Source organism: Ranitomeya imitator, chromosome 3, assembly GCF_032444005.1.
Source record: "Ranitomeya imitator isolate aRanImi1 chromosome 3, aRanImi1.pri, whole genome shotgun sequence".
NCBI lineage: Eukaryota > Metazoa > Chordata > Amphibia > Anura > Dendrobatidae > Ranitomeya > Ranitomeya imitator.
The window spans coordinates 233,168,934-233,178,102 of NC_091284.1; positions in this window are offsets into that span (position 1 = coordinate 233,168,934).

The window sequence follows — 9,169 nt, forward strand, 5'->3', positions numbered from 1 at the left end:
TTCTGCCCTTAACAGGGCAGAGAAGTATGCCTGCCCAGGAGCGCCAATGCTGGTGAGCGATGAAGAAGCAGGAGGGCGGACTGCACCCATCAGACAGGACCGCACAGGACCGCCCCCCGGGTGAGTATAACATAACTTATTTTTCTTCACTTGCAGGTCAGACCAGGGCTTATCTACAGCATTACAGAATGCTGTAGATAAGCCCTTAAAGGCAGTGGCTGCATCTTATAGTGACAAAATCTGCTGACAGGTTTTCTTTAATTATTTATTTACGGCACCTAAGCTGGCTGATAAATACTCCCTAAAGTAACATCAGCCGGCACCAGTGACCAGAGGTGAACTTAACACCTCAGATCACAGCTGAGCGCTCACGCATGGCAGTGTGCCAAACACCCAGTGTTTGGGCAGCTGAACTCGAACAATAACACGGACTTCCTGGTGAAGTCCATGTATAGTGTGCATGCCCGAACAGTGGGTGTTCTGTACGGACACTGAACTTTACTGTTCGGGTTCGCCCATCTCTATTTAGGAGGCATCACCCCTTCCACCTTATGAACAAATGCCCTGCTGTAATATCTCTTAAATGTTTTGCCTTTTTCTTACAAGGAAGATATATATCTTGGTACCGTGTTAGCCAGTGGATAGAAAAATATTTAGAATTGAGAGTCCTCAGTAGTTGATACCTTTTAATGACTAACTGAAAAGATGGTAGCAAATTGCAAGCTTTCGAGACTACACAGGTCTCTTTATCATGCATAGACTAAAAGATATCAGCCAAGATATCAGGAAGGGAATTGAGGATTTGTACAAGTCTGGCTCATCATTGGGTACAATTTCAAGATACCTGGAGGTGCCTCGTTCATCTGTACAAACAACTATACACAAGTACAAACAAGATGTGAATGTCCAGCCATCATACTGTACCCCTCATTAAGTAGATGAGTTCTGTGTCCCACAGATGAACGTGCTTTGGTCCAACATGTGCATATCAACTCAAAGACAAAAACAAAAGACCTTGTGAAGATGATGGTGGAAGCTGGAAAGATTGTGTCAATATCCACAGTGAAACGAGTACATGGGTGTGTCAGAGGCTGCAAACAGTCACACTGTATCTAGCTAGAGATGGTCTCAGCAGTTGGCTTTGCAGACTCTTTCCTAGTTCTTCTGAATTTTGGACCCAGTGGCAACCTCCCCCGGCTCTAGTTGACACACCTGGACCGAGATGCTTATAACCCCCAGCTGGCTGCTAGGAGTCGCGGTTGATATTTCTATTTCCAGTTCCCTGTTGTAGCTTGAAGCTATTGCAGTTGGCTATGTTCCTCCTTGGTGTTGCTGGAAGATATTGTGTTTCTCTCTGAGTCTACTCAAGCTAAGAGTTCCCCCTTTTTTGTGTATCCCATTTGTCTTCAGCGGTATTGGAGATTGACTAGCGCTCATCCTGTCCTTCTCGGTGCAGGGTTTATTGCCAGGGTCAGGCAGAGATTAGGCATCCTGCTCAGCGATAGGTGTGAAACCTATGTAAGGAATAGGGACAATGAGGCAGACAGGGTGACGTTAGTTCTGTTTAGGGTTCTCCATTCCCCGCTTCCCTAGTATTAGGTTCTCTTTCCCTTATCCCTTATTAAGCCAGATTAATGTTTGCAAATGCACACAGGAACAAAGACCTTAATTTTTTGAGACATACATGATCTGTCTCCAAAAGAAAAAAGTTCACTTAATAATTTTGGGGTCACCACATGAGGATAAAAAAATAACAGCATATCAACATGATAGAAGCACTATCAAAAACGTAATTCCATGATAATTAATGTCAAGGACAGATACTACCGATTCTACAATTCCAACCAATTTGTCAGGAACAGTACTCCACTTGCCACCAATGTATCAGGGAGATCACAAAGATATCCCACCGCTGCCACCAATTATCAGGACAATCACACAATTAACATATTGATGGATGAGGCAATAACTACTATTACCACTACACAGGTCATTTGGCACCTTCACAGTGAACATATAGTTTAAACTCATCCATGTCCAGCTTTGACCAGCAACTGTCCAGAGAGAATCCAACATGTGGCTATATAAATATACTTCAATATGGTCATTAGGGCTGAGCGAAACGGATCGGACAAATTAAAAAATCGCCGAATTTCGGCAAAGTCGGGTTTCGTGAAACCCGACCCGATCCTAGTGTGGGATCGGCCATGAGGTTGGCGATCAGAGCGCCAGAGTCGCATTTTGTATGACATTTTCAGCGCCATTTCTCATCCAATGAAGGAGGACGCAGAGTGTGGGCAGCGTGATTACATAGGTCTCGGTCCCCACCATCTTAGAGAAGGGCATTACAGTGATTGGCTTGCATTCTGCGGCGTCACAGGGGCTATAAAAGGGCATGCACGCCGACCACCATCTTACTTCTGCCGATCTTAGCATAGGGAGAGGTTGCTGCAGCTGCATCAGAAGAAGGGATATACAGTTAGGTCCATATATATTTGGACAGAGACAACATTTTTCTAATTTTGGTTATAGACATTACCACCATGAATTTTAAACAAAACAATTCAGATTCAGTTGAAGTTCCGACTTTCAGCTTTCATTTGAGGGTATCTACATTAACATTGGATGAAGGGTTTAGGAGTTTCAGCTCCTTAATATGTGCCACCCTGTTTTTAAAGGGACCAAAAGTAATTGGAAAGATTCAATAATTTTAAATAAAATGTTCATTTTTAGTACTTGGTTGAAAACCCTTTGTTGGCAATGACTGCCTGAAGTCTTGAACTCATGGACATCACCAGACGCTGTGTTTCCTCCTTTTTGATGCTCTGCCAGGCCTTCACTGCGGTGGTTTTCAGTTGCTGTTTGTTTGTGGGCCTTTCTGTCTGAAGTTTAGTCTTTAACAAGTGAATTGCATGCTCAATTGGGTTGAGATCAGGTGACTGACTTGGCCATTCAAGAATATTCCACTTCTTTGCTTTAATAAAATCCTGGATTGCTTTGGCTTTATGTTTTGGGTCATTGTTCATCTGTAGTATGAAACGACGACCAATCAGTTTGGCTGCATTTGGCTGGATCTGAGCACACAGTATGGCTCTGAATACATCAGAATTCATTCGGCTGCTTCTGTCCTGTGTCACATCATCAATAAACACTAGTGACCCAGTGCCACTGGTAGCCATGCATGCCCAAGCCATCACATTGCCTCCGCCGTGTTTTACAGATGATGTGGTATGCTTTGGACCTTGAGCTGTACCACGCCTTCGCCATACTTTTCTCTTTCCATCATTCTGGTAGGGGTTGATATTGGTTTCATCTGTCCAAAGAATGTTCTTCCAGAACTGTGCTGGCTTTTTTAGATGTTTTTTAGCAAAGTCCAGTCTAGCCTTTTGATTCTTGATGCTTATGAGTGGTTTGCACCGTGCAGTGAACCCTCTGTATTTACTTTCATGCAGTTTTCTCTTTATGGTAGATTTGGATATTGATACGCCTACCTCCTGGAGAGTGTTGTTCACTTGGTTGGCTGTTGTGAATCGGTTTCTCTTCACCATGGAGATTATTCTGCGATCATCCACCACAGTTGTCTTCCGTGGACACCCAGGTCTTTTTGCATTGATGAGTTCACCAGTCCTTTCTTTCTTTCTCAGGATGTACCAAACTGTAGATTTTTCCACTCCTAATATTGTAGCAATTTCTCGGATGGGTTTTTTCTGTTTTCGCAGCTTAAGGATGGCTTGTTTCACCTGCATGGAGAGCTCCTTTGACCGCATGTTTACTTCACAGCTAAACCTTCCAAATGCAAGCACCACACCCCAAATCAACTCCAGTCCTTTTATCTGCTTAATTGAGAATGACATAACAAAGGGACTGCCCACACCTGTCCATGAAATAGCCTTGGAGTCAATTGTCCAATTACTTTTGGTCCCTTTTAAAAACAGGGTGGCACATGTTAAGGAGCTGAAACTCCTAAACCCTTCATCCAATTTTAATGTGGATACCTTCAAATGAAAGCTGAAAGTCTGAACTTCAACTGCATCTGAAATGTTTTGTTTAAAATTCATTGTGGTAATGTCTATAACCAAAATTAGAAAAATGTTGTCTCTGTCCAAATATATATGGACCTAACTGTAGTTAGGGGGGTAAGATTAACCCCGAAACTGCTTGTGCTGTAGCGATTTCCACTGTCCAACACCACCTTTTCTTTGCAGGGACAGTGGAGTTTATATTTTTGTGCATCAGCGCTGTAGCATATTAGGCTGCCATATAAGGCTCCCTGATAGCTGCATTGCTGTTTGTACGCCGCTGTGCAAACCAACTGCTTTTTAAAAGTAAAAATCCTGTTGCTCCTTTCTGCACAGTTCTCTTGTTTATTTGTCCACACTTTTGTGTGCAGCAGTCCTTTTTATTGCTGCCATACTTGTCCTGAGATCATTGTAGGAGATTGAAATTGTACTACAGCCCTTGTATTTTTTTATATATCTTCCAGCCACGTTCTGCCACTTACATTGTGTAGTGTAAGGCTATGTTCACACTTTGCAGATTTTGCTGCGGATCCGCAGCGGATTTGACCGCTGCAGATCTGCAGCAGTTTCCCATGAGTTTACAGTACAATGTAAACCTATGGGAAACAAAAAACGCTGTGCACATGCTGCGGAAAAAAACGCGCGGAAACGCAGCGGATTGCATTCTGCAGCATGGCACTTCTTTTCTGCGGATTTTCACCTGCTCCAATAGGAAATTGCAGATGAAAATCCGCAGAAGAAACTGAAGTAAAAACCGCTATAAATCCGCAGTAAAAACCACAATGGGTTTTCACTGCGGATTTTGGAATTCTGCTGCGGAAAAATCCACAGTGGAATCCGCAAAGTGTGAACATAGCCTACACTGGGCCTGAGTTTTGTTGCAGTCTCCCCCCAAAAAAAGGAAGATTGAAATTGGCACTAAGTGGATCTACGTCAGTTCTGTTAGTTTGTCGTACATCTTCCAGCCACGTTCTGCCACTTACATTGTATAGTGTAATACACTGGGACTGAGTTTTGTTGCAGTCTCCCCCCAAAAAAAGGGAGATTTAAATTGCACTAAGTGGATCTACGTCACAGTTCTGTTAGTTTGTCGTACATCTTCCAGCCACGTTCTGCCACTTACATTGTGTAGTGTAATACACAACGCCTGAGTTTTGTTGCAGTCTTCCCACCCAAAAAAAGGGAGATTTAAATTCTCCACAAGTTTATATACACCTTCTACCTTGTTTCACAGTACCATATAACGGTTGTTATTTTGGTTAGATTATTCCAAAAATGAGGAAGTCAGGTGGAAGAGGCCGTGGGCAGTCGTTGCCAGCTGGTACTGATGGTGGTGGAGCATCTGGTGGTAGTGGGAAAGCAAAATAGCACCAAAGGCTCGAGGTGTTGAGCCAGCGTCATCGTCTGGCTACACAAGGTCTCGAAGGCTCCCTTAACTGGGAGTAGGAAAACAGCTTTTAAAGCCGGAGCAGCAGGAAAAAGTTTTGGCTTTCCTTGCTGACTCAGCCTCTAGCTCTTTCGCCTCCTCTTCAGAAGGTTCAAAATCTAAAAGCAGCGAGTCATCAGTGGATGCTCCGGGTCAGGAACAAGTCCCTTCCTTGTGTCCTTTACCCAAACCAAATGTGAAGGATGCGGCAGGCGAAACTACTGTTTACTCCATGGAGCTCTTTACACATACCCTGCCTGGGTTAGAGAGGGAAATTGTTAAAAGCCCATTACAAGATGAATCGGACATGGAGTGCACAGATGCACAGCCACAGCTAGATTATTATGCTGTTCCATTGACTCAGATCACTACATTGCCCGTGCAGTGTACTGAGCCAGAATCTGACCCTGATGAGACTATGGTGCCCCGTCATGAACGCTATAGCACCTTACACGGTGACACAAAGGAAGTTGCACATGACATTGAAGAGGAGGTGATAGATGACCCAGTTGTTGACCCAGATTGGCAGCCATTGGGGTAAGAGGGTGCCGCTGCCAGTAGCTCAGAAGTGGAGGAGGATGATCCGCAGCAGCCATCTACATCGCAACAGCTTTCATCTGGCAGGCCCGTATCTGGCCAAAAATGTTTGTCAAAACCAAAAACAGTTTTAGGACAGCGTGGCCATCCAGTGAAAGTAGCACAGCATGCAATGCCTGAAAAGGTCATCCATAATAGGAAGAGTGCAGTGTGGGAATTTTTTGACCAAGATCCGAATGATCAGTGCAAAGTTATCTGTAAGAAGTGCTCAAAGACCTTTAGCAGAGGGAAGAATCTCCTAAATTTAAATACAACGTGCATGCATAGACATTTAACCAGCATGCGCTTGCAAGCCTGGACTAACTACCAAATGTCCAGTACCATTGGTGCACCTGCTCAGAATGAAGGTAGTCAGCAACGCTACATTGCTTCCGTCACAGTAAGCCCACCGGTTAGGACACCACCAGCAGCAAATGTGGAGTTATCGTCGCAAGGCCAAAGCAGTCAGGGAATCACAAGGTTCTTGGTAGGAAACACTGTAGGTAGGCCAACATCAAGAATTCCATCACCAACCCTCGTTAATCTGCCATGTCCACCACCACCCCTGCTAGTTCCACCATATGCAGCTCTCCAGTCCAGCTCACCCTACAAGAGACTCTCGTTAGGAAAAGAAAGTACTCATCCTGTCATCCGCATGCACAGGGTTTGAACGCCCACATTGCTAGACTAATGTCGTTAGAGATGATGCCCTACCGGTTGGTTGAAAGCAAAGCTTTCAAAGCCCTGATGGCCTATGCAGTACCACTCTATGACCTACCAGTCAACACTTCTTTGCGAGAAAAGCCATTCCAGCCCTCCACCAGCATGTCAAAGACCGCATTGTCCATGCAATCAGGCACCGAGGTAATCAGTCAGTAGAAAGGTGCACCTCACAACAGATGCATGGACCAGTAGGCATGGCCAGGGACGTTACGTGTCCATCACGGCGCACTGGGTTAATGTGGTGGATGCAGGGTCCACAGGGGACAGCCATATTGGGACAGTTCTGCCTAGCCCACGGTCTAGGAAACAGTTTGCTGTAGGCATTCGCCACTCCTCCTCTTCCTCCTCCTCCTCCAGAAGTGAACGCTGGTCCACAGAGTGCAGTCGCACGACCACTCCATCTGCAGCTGCCAGTGTTGCACACGAGTTGTCCCATTATTGAACAGCTAGTGGTAAGCGTCAGCAGGCTGTGCTACAAATGAAGTGTTTTTGGCGACAACAGACACACCACGGAAGTATTGGCCAAGTACTTGCAGCAAGAAACTCAGTCATGGCTGGGCAGTGTACATCTTGAGACAGGCAAGGTAGTCAGTGATAACGGAAGGAATTTTATGGCTGCCATTGCCCTTTCAGAACTGAAACACATTCCTTGCCTGGCTCACACCTTGAACCTGGTGGTGCAGTGCTTCCTGAAAAATTATCCAGAGTTACCAACCCTGCTCCTGAAGTTGCGAAGACTTTGCTCGCACATCCGCCGGTCGCCCGTACACTCCAGCCGTATGCAGAACCATCAGCGATCACTGAATCTTCCCCAGCACCGCCTAATAATAGACGTTGCAACAAGGTGGAACTCCACACTGCACATGCTTCAGAGGCTGTGTGAACAGAGGCATGCTGTCATTTATTTGTGGGAGGATACACATACACGGACAGGCAATTGGATGGCAGACATGGAGTTGTCTGGTGTGCAGTGGTCGAAGCTCCAAGACCTCTGTCAAGTCCTTCAGTGTTTTGAGGAATGCACACGGCTGGTAAGTGCAGATGACGCCATCATAAGCATGAGCATCCCACTAATGCGTCTGCTGATGCAAAGTTTGACGCACATCAAGGAGCAGGCATCTGCAGCCGAGGAGGAAGGAAGCCTTGATGACAGTCAGTCATTGTCTGGTCAGGGAACTCTCCTGGAGGAGGATGATGTGGATGAATATTTATGGGAGGAGGATGCTTCTCAGAGGGCAATAGAAACTGGTGGCATTGCAAGTTCAGGTACAGGGTTTTTGTGGGTCACAAGTGATGTTGATTTGCAAGAAAGTGCTCCTGGAACATTGGCCCACATGGCAGAGTATGCCTTGCGTATCCTAAAAAGGGACTCCCACATTATCAAAATGATGACCGATGACGGTTACTGGTTGGCCTGCCTCCTGAATCCACGATATAACGGAAAATTACAAAATATCATATATACCTTGAGCAAATATTGGCTACCAAACAAGCAACTCTTGTAGACCGGTTGGTTCAGGCATTCCCAGCACACAGCGGCGGTGATGGTTCTCACATGAGCTGTAGGGGGCAACATTGCAGAGGTGTTAGAGGTGCACAAATTCGAAGTGGCATTGGACAGAGGGGTTTTATGACCAGGTTGTGGAGTGATTTCGCAATGACCGCAGACACGACAGGTACTGCTGCATCAATTCAAAGTGACAGGAGACAGCATTTGTCCAGTATGGTTACCAACTATTTTTCCTCCCTTATCGATGTTCTCCCTCACAGGTCATTCCCCTTTGATTACAGGGCATCTAAAATAGACACCTGGCCTGAATTGGCAGAATATGCATTACAGGATCTCGCTTGCCCAGCTGCTAGTGTGCTATCAGAAAGAGTCTTCAGTGCTGCTGGTTCAATACTGACCACAAAAAGGACACGTCTGGCTACCCAAAATGTTGATGATCTAACCTTCATTAAAATGAACCAATCATGGATTTCAAATTATTTTGCCCCACCTTCCCCTGCTGACACGTAGCTTGCCTTAAAAATGTCTTGCTTTTGGCCTCCTCTTACTGACCGCTCCAATTCCTCCATTTGCAGCTGCTGGATGTCCACCATAGGCCATTTTTATACCTCCCTAAATGGGCTGACTCCCCCCACAGGGCCGTGGTCACCACTTGGCGCAAGCACCCGTGCGAGTGCCGTTTGCCTGGACAGGTGGGTGTGCCCACTCTTGGGCGACGGCACTGGCACAGGGTCCCTCATAGTACAATGAAGTGTCTCTGATTGTGGTGGTGCACAACCAATGTCAGACACACCGTCATAATATGAGGGGCCCTGTGCCAGTACCACCGCCCACGAGAGAGTGTTTCCCCCCAGCTCGAACAGTGCTCTACTACTTGCAAAACTTACCTCTCCCTGCTCCACCACTGTGTAGTCT